Raw genomic sequence first — 16,631 nt, 5'->3', positions numbered from 1 at the left:
GGGAGGGGGCTACCTGTAATGTCCAAAGTTTGTAGTTTAAGCAAGTCCCATTAATTTTTGAAGCAGCCATTTCCTAGAACATTGACTGCTTCTCCAAATGACTTGTACAGACTCTACAGAAGAGCTTAAACAGCAGAACATCACCATTATCTGTAAAACGTACTCCAAAATTCGTCACCTATAGCAAATCATGACAGTAATTTATAATCCCACTATCACTAACCACAAAAAGTAAAATTCTTAAAAAAAATAGCAATTTAATAAAAAAAAAAAAAAAAAAAAAAAAAAAAAAATTTTTGGGTTGGGTACCATAAGCACAAAAGGTATGGATTGGATTCAGAAGGGGTTTGTTCACATGTATGAAGATACTTGACCATGTGAGGACATAGCCAGCTGTCCATCACCAACAGATATTCTGGGTGGCTTGGCAAGCTCTGCCCTTACATCTAGGACTCCATCGAGGAATGTAGAGATGTCCGAGTTCCCACTGCAGAAAGGCATGGACCTCCTCAGCCTCATTTAAAGGTGGTGTGGTCAACATGCTGCCTTACATGCACAGAAAGGCATGGACCTCCTCAGCCTCATTTAAAGGTGGTGTGGTCAGCATGCTGCCGTACATGCTTCTGTGCCTAGTAGTTAGAAGGGCTTTAGCAGTAATTATCAAGTCAGTAAACTGATGTCTCACTTTCAGGTAAGTTCTGTGCTGGCCACCAAACAGCATTGATGTCATTAACCACAACTTGCCTGGCGCAGTCATGAAAGTGAGAGTCTAATTTCTCATGGTTGATCATCTGCCAACCATGAGCATGGCAATCTTGCAGCACGATCTCATTCTCTTCATGGGAGAACATGTATTTATGTTTATTTATTTTATTTTACATTTGTTAACCGGGCTAGTCTAGCTGGATATATGTCCATTTCCCATATTCTGGCATTCGCATGTGGAATCAGAAATAAAATGTATGCAAAAACAGTCATATCCCTATTTGCCATATGTCTACAGAGCTATGAACTGCTTGTGTGATATAAGATGTGATGCCTTGCTCTACCTAAGCAGAGAATATCCCACAGAGTAATGTCCTGTGTCTACTCTGACACAACTTCCTCTCCCCACATCCAAAAAAGGACAATATTGGAAATGTGGACTCCATGTGGTGAATGCATTATGGCTTCTGACAGTACTCAGTTGTTGAGCAACATCCATGTTACTCCTGACTCTGGGGAACCATTCATAGCAGTATGACAACAAACATATAATTATGGATGCATTCTTTGTATAAACGCAGACAAGATTACATAATAACCTACTCAGTGGACTTTATCAAGGCCACATATATATCTGGGAGTCAATAGAGGATTTCCTAAGAAACAAAAACAGGTGTGTTTCTCTTGCACCATGAGTCATGGAGTTACACAACAATAATAAATGCCCACTGTTCAGACATTATTTTCTAGACCTATATAAATACTCTACTCCACCAAGCATCAGAAAACAAAGTAATGCATATATGTACTCCTGTCTCAATGCTTCAATCTGTTGCTTTCTTCCATGATACCATCCAGCTGGTGTGTCAGACACTGCTATGAGCATTATACAGTCCCTTCCGTACAAACCATAATGAAGTCCAGAATTCATAGTATACAAAGTGCAAAAGGCTGACTGAGTTGTACATGGGCATGGAGTACAATCATGGGGTTGTTGGCTGGCATAGTGGTTAAAGTGTTTACCTTAAAAACACAAGGTGCAGGATTTGATTCTCACATGGGGTAATTGGCTAGGCTTAAAATGCTCCACAGGGGCAGTTAGCCTAGTACTAACCCATGAACCTATAACAGTCAACATTATAGGGCTCTGTACTTCTACTAGAATTATGCCTGGACTGTATATGTACATACAAGCAGAACAACACATGCATTGTGATTTACTGCTCTACTGCAAAAACACATTTATTTATTTATTTTACATTTGTTGACCAGGCTAGTCTAACTGGATGTATGTCCATTTTCAGTAGAGGCCCGGGGAGAAAAGCCCCAATGAACACAACGGCAATAACAAAGTTAAAGGTTACAATAAAAATAATCACAGCCAGTAAGTAACCAGGTAGTAGGTTACAATAAAATAGTAATAGCAGATATTTAAAAATACATTGTATTGTACATAACAATGACTGTGTACCGAATTTTGGACATAATATTCAGAAGAAGTAAATAGTTAAACGTTACAGCATTTGTACAGTTCCTGCTTTCATTTATGCTACACAATATTGAGTAGTAAGAAAGCAGAAACTAGGAAGTATTAGAACAGGGGTGAAATTTTAGTCAGGGTTACTGTAAGGGCATAACCAATGCGTTCTAAGGCATAATTTGAGTTTTTGTTTGAAGAGGGTTAGGGAAGTAGGTGAAATAAGTTCACTAGGTAGAAGGCTCCAGTTTTTACCAGCTGTGTTTGAGAACAGAGAGTCAGCCATGTTGTTGGACTTACTCTAGCTAATAGTTTATTTGATGAGCATAAGGTATTAAAATTTTGATAGGGAGGTTATGAGGTTTGAGAGTATTGGAGTTTTGTTAGGTTGATTAAGGACCTTATGAGCAATGGTAAGTTGGTTGAATTAAAGCTGATTTTGTAGTTCAAGCCATCCTAGTTGTTTTAGGTTCTGACAGTGATGGATTCTGAAGGGATTACCAGTGGCAAATCAGGCAATGTTATTATAGATGGTAGCTAGTTTGAGCAAGTTGTTTTTTGTTAGGTTTGTGTAAATTGGTGAGGCATAGAGCAGTGCAGAGATAAGATGAGAGTGGGAAATAGTAGTTCTAGCTGTAGAAGTAAGGAAAGGTTTGGTCCTATATAGGGAGCCCATTTTTCTGTTAACTGTTTTTATGGTGTTGTTAATATGAGTGTTGAAGTTAAGGTTGTTATCTATTGTAATTCCTAGGAGCTTGGTGGTAGAGTCAGGAGAAATGAGGGTACCATTTTTAGAGATAACTGAGAAGTCTATTGAGGTGGACTTATAGGTAGGAGTTTTGTTTTTTTGGGATTCAAGAGAAGACAACATTTTAAAAACCAAGTCTCTACTGTGTTAAACACCTTCTGAGTTACAGATTGCAGTTCAGAGGAGGAACTGGCTGTGAAGATAAGTGTAGAATAATCTGCATATTGTATACAGGTAGCTTGAGGGATAGCTAAATGCAAATCATTGATAAAAATGGAGAATAGTAGAGGACCTAGAATAGAGCCTTGGGGAACACCCAGGGTGACTGGCAGGTGGGATGATAGATTATTCTCCCAAAACACTGCTTGCTGCCTATTGCTAAGGTAGGAAGTAAACCATTGTATAGCTAGAGTATCAAGAGAAAGTGATTTGAGAATGTTTATAAGCAAAGGGTGGTTTGCCATGCCGAAATCTTTTGAAAGATCAGTAAAGAGAGCTGAAGAGAGAATATTATAATTACGGTTTCTGTTAATAGAATCAGTGAAGGATAAGAGGGCAGTAGTGGTACTATGAAATGGCCTAAAACCATGCTGGGTATTAGCTAGTATGTTGTGCTGAATTAAATGGTAAAGTAGCTGATGATGAATGCAATTTTCCATGATTTTAGCTAAAGGGGATAGTAGGGCTATAGGTCGATAGTTAGAGTATTCATTTGAGTTGCCACCTTTATGCAGGGGGATAATGTAAGAAATTTTTCACATGGCTGGGATGGTTCCCTCATTAATGGTTCTGTTTATAAGTATAGGTATAGGATAGGCTACAGATGTGGCTGCTTTTTGCAGATATTCAGCTGGGATCTGGTCAGCAGATGGAGTGCAAGGCTTCAGTTTTTAGATGAATTTGTAATTAAGATTGGTAGAGATGGGTTGCAATCAAAATGTAGGAAGAGGGCTAGTATTGGGGATCAGAAAGCTAGAGTTGTCAGGATATAGCTGGCTGGCCAGAGATTGTATGGCCTCAGTAAAGAAGGTATTGAAGGTGTTAACAGTTTCGATGGGGGTCTCGTGATTAAAATCTGTTGGGGCTGGTGTACTGGAGTGATAAGGGTGTAGAAGTCTATTGATACTTGCCCAGAATCTCTGTGGGTTACTTTGGTGTGTTTGCTGCATTTTACAGTGAAATCTATTTTATCTGAGAGTATTGCTTTTTTGTCATATTTCTCAGCTGTCTAAATAGTTGTTGATCTGCTGTATTTTTAGTACTTCACCACCTAGGCCAGGTTTTATTTCTGTGTAGGATTTTTGCCTGGTTTCTTTAGAGAGCCAAGGTGCTGTCTTTGATTTAATTCATATGTTACGCTTAGGTGCATGCTGGTCAAGGATAGTTAAGAATTTAGAGTTGAAGTATTTAACAGCCTCTTCAAGTGGTTTTTTTTTAGGGGAGACCAATTGCAAGCACTAAGTTCACTTTGGAATAGCCCTAGGTTAAAATGCTTGTTGTTCCGAATAGTCCTACATGTTGCGGGATGAGAAATATTAATCTTTTCCCTGATTATGTAGGTCAGTGAGTGATCACTTACATTGTCAAGGAAAGTTCCTACCTTATAAATTTGGTGGAAGTTATTAATAAGAATCCAGTCTAAGGTAGTCTCTTTTTTATTTGGTTTGCTGATTCTAGTAGGGGAGGTAATATTTTGAGAGAAACCATGAAGGCTAATATGGGAGGTTGGATGTTCAGTATTGATGCTCTTCCGATCAATATTAAAGTCACCTAAGATTATAGCTTCTTGTGGGAAGGTTGAAGCGACCCAGCTAAGAATATTTTCTAGTGTGCTGATGTTGTTCTGAGGAGGTAAATAGATACATATGATATATATGGCTTTATTAGAGTTGAGCTGTATTTTGCAGATGAGAACTTCAGCATTATTGTCTGTAGGAGGGTTGTAAGATGAAGAGGTAACTATTAGGCCGTCTTTGAATAGAATTACTACTCTCCCACCCTTTCTTCTGTTATGATCACGTCTCAATATATTATAGCCTGGAGGTATGATTTCATTATCTTGAGTTCCAGGTTTTAACCATGTTTCTGTCAAACATAGGATGTCAAAGGAGTATACATCCAAGAGAGCATGGAGGTGGGCCACTTTGTTATTTAAGCTATGGATATTGAGATGTGCTATGAGGAGTGAGTTGGTGAGTTTGGTAGAGGAGAGTGGAATAGAGGGATTGAGAGTATCAGAATTAGTGGTTAGGACATTGGCTGGGCCTGGATTAGGATGGATGTCTCCATCTTCTAAGGAATGTCTTTTTAGCCTGAGCAAAGGATTATGTGTGTTACTGGTACGGTACTGGACTTTTCGGTATTGTATTCAATGTGGGCCAGACTGTGGTACTTTGGTAGAAGGTAGCTTGGTGTGGATGTTATATTTATATGATTGAGAGAGGAAGTGAGAGATTGTATGGTTGTTTGTTTATGAGGATATTGAAATTGCGAATAATTCAGATGTTAGAAGGAGGTTAAGAGATAGGCTGAGGTTAGAACAAGTGTGGCAATGAGAATTATTTTGGTAGAAGTATGGTTAGTTACTATAGGTATGATGCTGAGTTTGATTATAATTGCTATAAGATAGGTAAGGCTGGTCTAAGTCAAAGTAAAGATAGGAGAGTAGGTCATATTATTCTAAGTAATGGGAACTAATGATAGGTTATGTGGAAGACAGGTGTGGTGTAAAAGCTTAGGTTAGTAGAACTATCTTATTTGTTGGTTTGGAAAGAGGGAGTGGTTTAAGAACTATAAGTCTAGGACCATTGGGGGTGGGTGGGAATTGGGGGTAGGGTAGGGGAGCGAAGTGAGCCCCCTGGGCGAACGTAGTGGGTAGAGACAAGAGAAGGAAGAAGCATAAAAAAAAAAATCAATCAGTGAAAGAAGCTTTTAGGAAAGGTAAGTAACTTTATAGGTAAGAGGAGAGGTTAGGATAACAAATGGGCTAAGGAGCAGCAATATTAGGACAAAGAAATATATTAGAATATGCTATGGATAGAGAAATAAGATAGTATGCAGACTATAAAGCTACAGGTAGAAGTAAGAAGATAAAAGTGGGCTTTAATAGCAGCAAGACTGGGGATAAGACAAGGACTTTTAGATAATGCTATAGGATAGTGGGATAGATAAAGGGTACTAGCACTGGGTAAGGGTGCCACCTAGTGGTCAAAATCAATATTGCAGTAGTATATAGTAAGAGGGAGAGGTCTGTTCAGGGGTTCAATAGGTGAGGCTAGTAATGGAATGAGCTTTAAAATAGTGGGAGGAAAGATGTGCAGGCTAATGGGTAAAGCTGCTGACTGTCCTGGCTTAGAAGCCACCTTTCAACTACCTACCAGTAATTAACACAACTCTATAGTTTACTGTTAGGTTTAGGAAAACCACATACTTTCTTGCTTCCTTTTAAACTTTTGAGAACAAGGATAGGAGACCCTGTGATGTAACTGCAGGTTGGAATGATTCCCTTTTCGTCAGGCCAGAGGAGTCAGTGTCCTGGACAGGATATGGGCATTAGAGAGCTGGGAACTTGCAGGTAAGGATGGAGGGAAACAAAACACGTTCAGGAGAAAAGAAAAATTGACTTTAATAAAGAATATAAAGCATAATATGCTAAGCACATAGTAGAGCAATAATAAACAACACAGTTACAGTGGTACACAATTAAAAAGTACTAATCAATACATGTCATATCAGATAGACAAGAGGAAAATAGCTCAGCCGCAACCTTCAGAGCTTAGTTAAAAAAGAACAGTAAAGGCAGATACCATCATTAAATTACAGTGACATTTAATAACACCCTGCTAATGGAGCACTTTAGTCTGAATAGTCCATACGGTAGAGAGACAATAAACTATTTAAAATCATAGCAGTTTTTAAATGTAGTAGTCAGTAACCAGCAATATAATAGATCTGTCTAATACAGATAGAAGTGAAGGTAAAGGGTGGACTATACCCTCCCTTAGCTACAGTCACTAATTTAGCTAAGACAATAATAAGGTTAAGGCAGTATCTCTACTGATGAAAACTTTGCAGAGTCCAACATTTCACCTATATTTTAACATAATATATAGCTACCAATCTAAAGTCATTGTTTTGCTTTAAAATACACTATGAAAGTAAGGGATACAAACTACATTACTGCATATATGGATTTAAACACACAAAGACATATGAATGCACTTTGCTAAATACAGATCACAACAGGATCGCAAGCAATGGTTAAGAAAGCTTCCACAAGGGAAACAGACAGCTTAGAGAGTCTAACATCATGTTATACAGATGTATGGCATTACAATTTGGGAAATAAAAAAGCTACCTATCTATAGTAGGAGTTTTGCTTAGCTCTATTCAAAGCATCTCAGATTGAGGAGTATTAAGGGAGAAAGCAACAAGCCCGAATGCTTAAATATTCATATGAAGGGCTTATTGTCACACATTCATGTACAAGGCTATGGAGCATTACGTTCCCGCATGGGAAGTTCAAAATAAACTAAAATACTGACAACATAAAGTACAAAAAAAGGCTAATAGCATCCCCAGATGGGAGCTTTTCAAAATATTGTCATCAGGGCAGTGTAGACTAAGCTAACAATTAAAACCCAGGTACAAGGAGTATACCAAGTAGCGTCTCCACATAGGTGGTTAAAAGAATCTATACCAACAGTTAAGCTTTACAACCCCAAATAGGATGTGAATCAAATCTTTCTATTATAAAAACATTAAAGGCCCTCAAGGGAGCTTTTATTATCAAATGCACAATTGTAGGAGTGCTTTGTTATGATGTTCACTTTGCAAAATGCAGACTCTGAGAAAAATCCCTTTGTGGGAGACGGAGTTGAAATTCAAACTCTGTGTTTGAATTAAGAATTGCAGACCGAATAGCGTTTCCACATAGATAGTTATACAACCCTAAGCATGTCTAAGCAATTACAACCCTACATGGGAGCTTTTATGAAAACGCTCTATTGTAGGATCTATTTGTCGAAATATTCCCAGTGCAAGCCCAGACCAGGGGAGGCTACTATGTGGGAAACAGAGTTGATAATAGAAGACATGTGGATGTTTAAAAGCCCTTCAGTTATTTGAGCCACACATTCCTACAATAGCATTAAGAATTAAATTAACTAAGCTAAGCTAGATGCAGAGACATTCATGTAGATAAGTTGAGACCAGGAGAAGCTACTGTATGGGGAAACAGAGTTAGAATTTAAAAGTAGCGCCTCCATGTGGGTGGTATAAAAGCCCGACAATTGAGTAGGCAACATACCCTTCAGTAACGTTGAAAACCATTTAGTTCATAAAACATGACTTGATTTAGAGCCATACAAGTGAATAAGCATTTTGTAATAGCACAGGTACACAGGATTCAGTAGTTATGGTGAGTCTTAAACACACTGTCTAGTGTACTGTACCTATTGCTATGCTGCCAGCCCAGCTATATGGAATTTTGCAATTAATTCCATGTCATTTGTGAATATTGATATGATTTATACAGAACTATATGTTCTGTGTATATTAAACTACAGGTACAGAAGTGTGTGTTGAGCAAGGATTGTATAGCATTGAGCTTCAATGATGTGTCCACAGTGTACCCTACTGGAAAAGAACAGAAATGTATATAAACTATATACCTGTGCAAATGTATGTTTTAATAGTAGAAACTTGAACATACAGAGTTAACTTGCAAAACGTCAAGAAAATAAGTTGAAATTAGACTGCTTTATGATTGTGCTATAAAAGTTAGTTTCAATGCAGCAAGGACACAGGATGTTAAGAACTAGGGTGACTTCTGAATTGTTTTGAAAGTGTTTTATTGTTTTATGACTTTCAGTTCTGAGCAAAAATCTGAGAGATATGTATTTTTAACACAGAGATGTGAAATACTGTTCGTTTCTGGTTTAGTTTGGGAACTTAAGTTAGGTGACAAAAAGTGATGTCATCCAAGCTAACCCAGCAGTAATATCTGATATTGATTTAAGAACTCTCTCAGAGAGAGAGACTGTACATTTTGTATTTTGGCTTGGTCCTAACAAGAACATCCACTCATCATCACCATCTGCACTTCTCTGTAAGTAACATTCAGGGCATAGTATCTCCTTCAGATATAGATAGGAATATAGTAAAGATTAGTTTAGATGTTTTCTGTATTTATGTGGGACTGTCCTGCAATGTTGTTTTAAAATATTTGCTGTGATTTTGAACTCTGAAGTCATTGTGTTGAGTTAGTGAGTATTGTCTTGTTCTTTTATTATTTATTATTAAATATATTTACACCTATCTTTGTGGCTGATATTTATGAGACATATTTAAGCTCTTAGTGTACTGGCATATGTATATGGTGACACTGCACAGGCCACTTCTAATAGCCTGACACTTGGTCAAAACTACCATTTGGTTAATAGTATCATTACACAGTAGTACTGGGCACCTATTGTAAGAGCCTTATAGTAGCTGATAAGTAGGGGTTGGTGACAGTAGAAATTACCTTATAGTCTAGGCAGAAGGGGGGCATAGCTAGTAAACCTGTACCAGCCTTCCCCAGGTGTGTGTCTGTGTGTTTGTATATAAATCAAATCTCAAAGTGTGTCTGTGTGTCTGTGTGTTTGTGTGTGTGTGTGTGTGTGTGTGTGTGTGTGTGTGTGTGTGTGTGTGTGTGTGTGTGTGTGTGTGTTTGAGCTACTTGGGCAGGGACACGAAGCACTGGTTTGACAGAGAGGGTTCTGGAGGTCTTGGCTTGCCCCCTCAGCTGAGATCTTAACCCTATATCTCTGCCAGTGGGGAATCCTATTGGGGATCTGGAGAAAGAGGGAGAAACCAGCCCCAGACTGACTGGAATCTCTGTGTGCTCTTAAGGGAAATTGCACTTTACTTTACCTTCCAATGTGTACATCACCCCCAACTGTTGCCAGAGGTAAGGATTTAGGCTCCTTGATTACTGGGCCAGTACATGGGCATCACATATTAATTGGTGGACAGTGGTGGGATATCCACATCACATTTTAATTGGTTGACAGTGGTGAGATAGCAACATCACTTATTAATTGGCTTGTAGTGGTGTGGATATTGAATTCCTGTAGCCTGTGTACAGTGGTCACTGAAGGTGTTTGTACTCTCAATCAGCCACACAGTGAAAATTCAGAGTTTCATATCACAATTGTTTTATTTATTTGTTTATTTGCTAGCTTAGTTAGTCAGGGAGAGCAGGCAAGCATGTCACCAGAGGAGTATGACAAGCTGACAAGGAGCCAGTTGGCTGTGATGTGCCAGGCTAAAGGACTAGTGCATGGAAACCTTACTAATGCAGACATGATTGCAGCTTTAGTCACAGCTGCATCACAGGATAGCAACCAGGAGGACAATCAGGCTGGCCTTGGAGAAGTACAACTCTCAGAAAATGGACAGATCAACCTGTCCACAGAGAACTTAAAAATCCATCTGGAGTTAGAGACTTGAGCTGGAGGCCAAGCATTTGAAAATAGAAGCAGCAGAGAGACTGAGACATCTAGAGGCTGAAGTAAATGAGAGACTGAGATGTCTGGAGACTGAGGAAAATGAGAAACTGAGGTGTCTAGAGGCTGAGGAGAAGAAGAGTCAGAGGCAACAGGAAAAGGAGATGATGACTCTTTGACAGAGTCATGGAGGTAATGGTGAAGGGAGTAACTGAACCCCAGAAGCAATAAAGGTCAGTAAATTTCTTTCACAACTTACAGAGGGGGAAATTTTGATAATTTCATTCATATGTTTGAGAGGATATGTAAACAGTATAATGTTGACTAAGGGCTCTCAGTATGGTTCCTGACCCCCCCCTTATGCCATGGTAAAGCTGTAACTGCTATTTCTAAATTGTCATATACTGATTGCTTAAATTATAATATTGTAAAGAACTGTCTTTTAGAATGGTTTAACACCTGAAGTTTATAGGAAAAAGTTTTGTGAGCATAGACACAATGCAGATGAAAGTATGTGTGAATATGTTGCTGAACTAAGCACTTATTTTCATAGGTTTATACAGTACTGAGCTTCAAGGATGTGTCCACAGTGTACCCAACTGGAAAAGAACAGAAATGTATATAAACTATATACCTGTGCAAATGTACGTTTTAATAGTAGAAACTGGAACATACAAAGTTAACTTGCAAAACTTCAGGAAAATAAGTTGAAATTAGACTGCTTTATGATTCTGCTATAAAAGTTAATTTCAATGCAGCAAGGAGACAGGATGTCTAGAACCAGGGTGCCTTCTGCATTGTTTTGAAAGTGTTTTATTGTTTTACGAATTTCAGTTCTGGGCAAACATCTGAGATATATGTATTTTAACACAGAGATGTGAAATTCTGTTAGTTTCTGGTTTAGCTTGGTAATTTAAGTCAGGTGACAAAAAGTGATGTCATCCAAGCTAACCCAGCAGTAATATTTGATATTGATTTAAGAACTCTCTCAGAGAGAGACTATGCATTTTGTATTTTGTCATGGACCTAGCAAGGACCTACACTCATCATCACCATCTACACTTGCTCTGTAAGTAAGATTTAGAGCATAGTATCTCCTTTAGATATAGATAGGAATATAGTAAAGATTAGTTTAGATGTTTTCTGTATTTATCTGAGACTGTCCTGCAATATTGTTTTAAAATATTTCTGTGATTTTCAACTCTGAAGTCACTGTGTTGAGTTACTGAGTATTGTTTTGTTCCTTTATTATTTATTATTAAATATATTTAAACATATCTTTGTGGCTGATATTTATGAGACATATTAAGCTCTTAGAGTACTGGCATATGTATTTGGTGACACTGTACAGGCCACTCCTAATAGCCTGGCGCTTGGCCAAAACTACCATTTGGATAATAGTAATATTACACAGCGGGATTGGACACCCTTTGTAAAGGCCTTATAATAACTGATAAGTAGGAGATGGTGGCAGTGGAAACTACCTTATAGTTTGGGCAGAAGGGGGGCATAGCTAGTAAACATGTGTCAGCCTTCCCCAGGTGTGTGTGTGTTTATATATAAATCAAATCTCAAGGTGTGTATGTGTCAGCTACTTGGGCAGGGACACAAAGCACTGGTTAGACAGAGAGGGTGCTGGACATCTTGGCTTGGCCCATCAGCTGAGATCTTGACCCTATTGTTGTGCCAGTGGGGAGTCTTATTATGGATCTGGAAAAAGAGGGAGAAACCAGCTACAGACTGACTGTGATCTCTGTGTGCTCTTAAGGGAAATTACACTTTACTGTGTGTGTGCTTGTCATCCTCCCAATGTGGACGTCCCCTAGTTGTTGCCAGTGGTGAGGACTGAGGCTCCTTAATTGCTGGGCCAATGCAGGGGCATCACACCTGTCATGGCATTGTAGCAAAAACCTCTTACTCTGGCTTCATGAAGTTGCAATGTAAACACACATTTAAGATTATAGTAATTTCAGGGAAATACGAATTAATTCAAGCAAGCAGTTATCATTGTGGTATTAGGTAGTGAACAATTTTGGGATATATACTTATCATTCAAAGCAGTAGGCTACAGTAAAATCACTGTTGTACTCACTTTCTACAAGCTTTGGTAGCTGCTAGCATTCTTCCATAGTGCAGTGAGAGCTATTGTGTTCACATGTGGTTAAATCACAAACCTTCAAGATGTCTTGTGTGGCAGTTACCTTAATGAGGCAACAAGAAATGGATGCTTCTGAATCATTGCTTTTACTTTTTGCATCTATGGGCCAAATCAAGTTAATTGACTCCTTCATGTACAAGCACTCATGTGAACATCTGTGAAGCCCATTGAGCATGTACTGGTGGGTCAGCAACCTCTGCAGGGCCATGGTACAAAGTTGAGTATTACTGAAGCCTAGAGGTGCTAAAGAGTAAAACTGTAATCATTGTTAAGAAACATACAAGGAGTACAAACATTTCATGACCATTTTCATAGCCTAACTGCATCAGGCCATACTAAGTAATGGTGGCAACATGATTGGTTGCACTAACATGCTGCTAGATGTTGCACACTATGCACTGAAAAAAACAACAGGGATAACTGTAAGAGGGCTGTTGCAGTTTTCTAGAATGCAACCTGGCAAATGGTCAAGGTTGAAAAAAGTACTGAGGCTGACAGGTCTTCCAACTGTTGCAGCACACAGACCACCAGAAGTGCCTGACTACTGACTCATGAGAGGGTCCCCAATATAAAGTGTATGCATGTTACAGTTATGTTAGGGCTGTGTTTGACCACTGGCATGCTTCGCCCTGGTGGGCAGTGCTGGCACTACTACAGTGACTTGAAGAGGTTCCATCCTGACCTTTTTGAGCCAGTGTGAAGAAAAGGTCAGAGTAAGAGCATCTGAGATATTGAAATTCCTATTTTTATTAGACTAACTTAACCTTTATTTCTCTACAAACTGTCTAAAATGTTTCTAAATATTAAATGATTGTCATATACCTTGCATCGATTCTTAACCAATGCTTTTATATTATACCTAATTTGTTATTATTATTTAAACTGCAGATGTTTTGGTTTTATTTTTGAAGATTGTATAATTATTGTTCTTAAAATGTTTTGTAATAATTTGGAGCTTTTCTTCCCAGGCCTCCACTGAAAATGGACTTCTACCCTGTTGGACTTTCCCAATAATCAAATATCAATAAGTAAATAAATAAATAAAAACACTTCTACTACCTGGCCACTCATTAAATTATATTATACTTTAATTTTTGTTAAAACAATGAGTGAGCATGTCACTAAAAAACAGTAAAAACAAAATGAAAACTCTAGCAAAGCTAGAACGTCTACTGAGTGACCTTCCAAACCTCTTGTATCAGAGACACATGGGATTTATGCAAATGATCCTTATGAACATCAAGTGTTTCAGCTAATTGGGGATTCTGAATGCCCATGATTTGTTTCATCATTTTAGCAGACAATTTCAGACCAATGAAGCCAAAGCCCACTAGCTGGGGATATGCATATTTTGGTCTTGTAATGATCTCCACAGCACAAGCAGTGTGTTTGACTAAGCATTAGAAACACAGGGCTTTTATACCCAGGTGATGTCCATTATCATTAGGGTCACTGCAAAAATATCCCAAACAACAAACTAAAACAATGAGTGAGAAGGTCACTAAAAAGCAATCAGTAAAAACAAAATAAAAACTCCAGCAAAGCTAGAACTTCCACTGAGTGACCTCTCAAACCTCTTGTATCAGAGGCACATGGGATATATGCAAATGATCCTAATGAACATCAGGTGTTTCAGCTAATTGGCGATTCTGAATGCCCATGACTTGTTTTGTCATTTTAATGGACAGATTCAGGCCAATAAAGCCAAACCGTACTAGCTGTCTACTTTAATTTTTGTTGGTTTTGGACATGTAATTTAATATTTCTTTATGTTCTTTTCTTTAGCTCTGGGGGCTGTTGAGGAGAGCTGCCTGATGTTTCTGTATCAGAGTAGAGCAGAAATGTTTTCAGGGTGAAAAAGTGTGTATAGTTGCTTCTTGAAATTATTTGTGTACATTAGTAAGCAGCTGACAGTAGATCTACACAGTGACAGAGTATGCCCTTAAACATGTGCTACTACATAGCTTCAGATTGTCTGTTATATACTGCATCTGCATTTTGCTTCTGCATATGTTACGTAAATATGCATTTTAGGAACATAATAAGTGGTCTTTGAATTAACATATGCTAGTTATAGTATTTTATAAAGGCTGCAGGTAACAGGAGGAAGTGCTGTACTCTTAAAATGGTCTTTGCACTCCCACATGTTGGACACAGGACGGAGAAATAAAAGTACTGCTACTTGCATCACTACTGACCTAGTAGGAGGCCATAGTATAATGAATGTAAATAGTAGCTTGTGCTGTGACATTGTATAATATTGTCTGCTTGCCTAATACACATTAATGTTATGATGGTGTAGGTGATATCTACCATATGTCTGAAAAATTACTTTTTTCTCTCTCCCTCTCCCTCCCTCCCTTCCTTTCCCAGCATCCTTTGCATTGATTTTTTTCACACATTTTGCATTGTTTCCTTTGTTTATCCTTACATTGTCAGCAGCAACTGCCATAGCTGTGCCAGTGGCACAGCCCACATCAACACCCCCCAACCACTAGTTTTGGCCTTCTGCTCTAACGAGTCCACCTGCCAGGAGAGTGCAGTATGTCATATACAAGGACTTGGTGGAGGAGATTGGGGAGATGATGGACCAATGGCTGGAAGCCCTCACTGGCTGCCCAGAGAAAGAGTAATTTTGTCACTTACTTGGTCACAATGCTGCCTGTTTCTGCCTTCATGACGTCTAGCAGGGCTCAGTGATGTGGATGCTCAGAGCGCAGTCTGAACTCTTCATGGGTTTTACACAGGCAGTGATATGCAGAAGGGCATACCCATCATATGCCCTTCTTATGTTCCACTTCTTTGTGGGTCACTTCCCTCCCCTGCTCTTTGTCCAATCCACCCCTTCCTTTGTCTGTGTGTCCATAATTCCAGTGTCCACCCACAGTGTGCAGCACCTCCCCTGTCAATGTCTGTTTTAGGTTTGTTGGTGGGCCAACACTTGTAGACCTAAACTGCTACCATCTCTTGTCTTTCTCTTCAATCATTCTTCATCTTTCTTCAAAAAATATATACCTTCCTTCTTTCCCCACCCAAGTCCCATTATTATGATTCCTATTACTATGTTTTCTGCCCACCTTTCCTATTTTCCTATGCACCAGTTTCAACTTCTTTTTAAGGTCAAGAATCTGATTTGTAGACATTGCTGTGGACCTTTTAATATGCCCTGCAGGCTTTCTTGCAGTGCCATGACACAGAGGATGTAGCAAGCTTAGGCACGTACATTCTACATGCTCTCCTGTTTTCTTTTTGTCACATTTAGCAGCAGTTGCAGGGATCCCTCTTTCTTCATTGGTCCTGTCATTTCTGTGGATGGATTTTCTAATTATTAGTGATATTGGCTGAAAAAATCCACCTACTAAATCAATAATTACCTTTTAGCTCAATTGCACTACGAACTAAACTCAGCTGTGATTTTGACAGTCATGTTTCTTATGCCCAAGAATTACATTTAGAAATTATTCTTGGATTCAGAAATCTGGCTGATTCCTGTTACCTAAATTGGCCAAATCTTCTCCTTTTAACATTTTTCAGTTCAAAACAAACTATTTCACTTGTACAATACATGAAAAGTTGAAAAGCACTGTAGACTGGTTAACAGTATTGTGAAACTCAAAATATACTATCTCATGAAATATGAAGTTTTTCCTAGACAATAATTCACTTTAATTCTTTTTTTTTTTTAGTCTCATCAATATCAAAAAAACACCTTTTGTATCAAGGAAGAAAGTAAAGCCTTGTCAATACTAATGCCTTTTGTGCTCACTTTAATTAAACATTTACAGCCATAAGTTTAATCATTTATTAATGTACAAGTCTTTCTGGAAAACAAATCCTTAAGCTGTGTATTTCCCTTAAGCATTTTTAAGCATATGCAGTCCATTTACTGCATGTACAAAACAACTTGTGTATTCAGGATACTGTTATTCTTTTAAGCTAAGAGATGAACTTACTGGAGATTCCACCTGTAGACACATACGATGGAGATCAAAAGGAATAAAAGAGTGTACAGTTCCAGCAGGATGTCATATTTGCAGGGAACTACATATGATA

This window comes from Protopterus annectens, chromosome 1.part1 (assembly GCF_019279795.1).
Source record: "Protopterus annectens isolate FY-2018-M chromosome 1.part1, PAN1.0, whole genome shotgun sequence".
Taxonomy (NCBI): Eukaryota; Metazoa; Chordata; order Ceratodontiformes; family Protopteridae; genus Protopterus; species Protopterus annectens.
The sequence above is the reverse complement of the archived record's forward strand: the minus strand, read 5'-3'. Positions refer to the sequence as shown.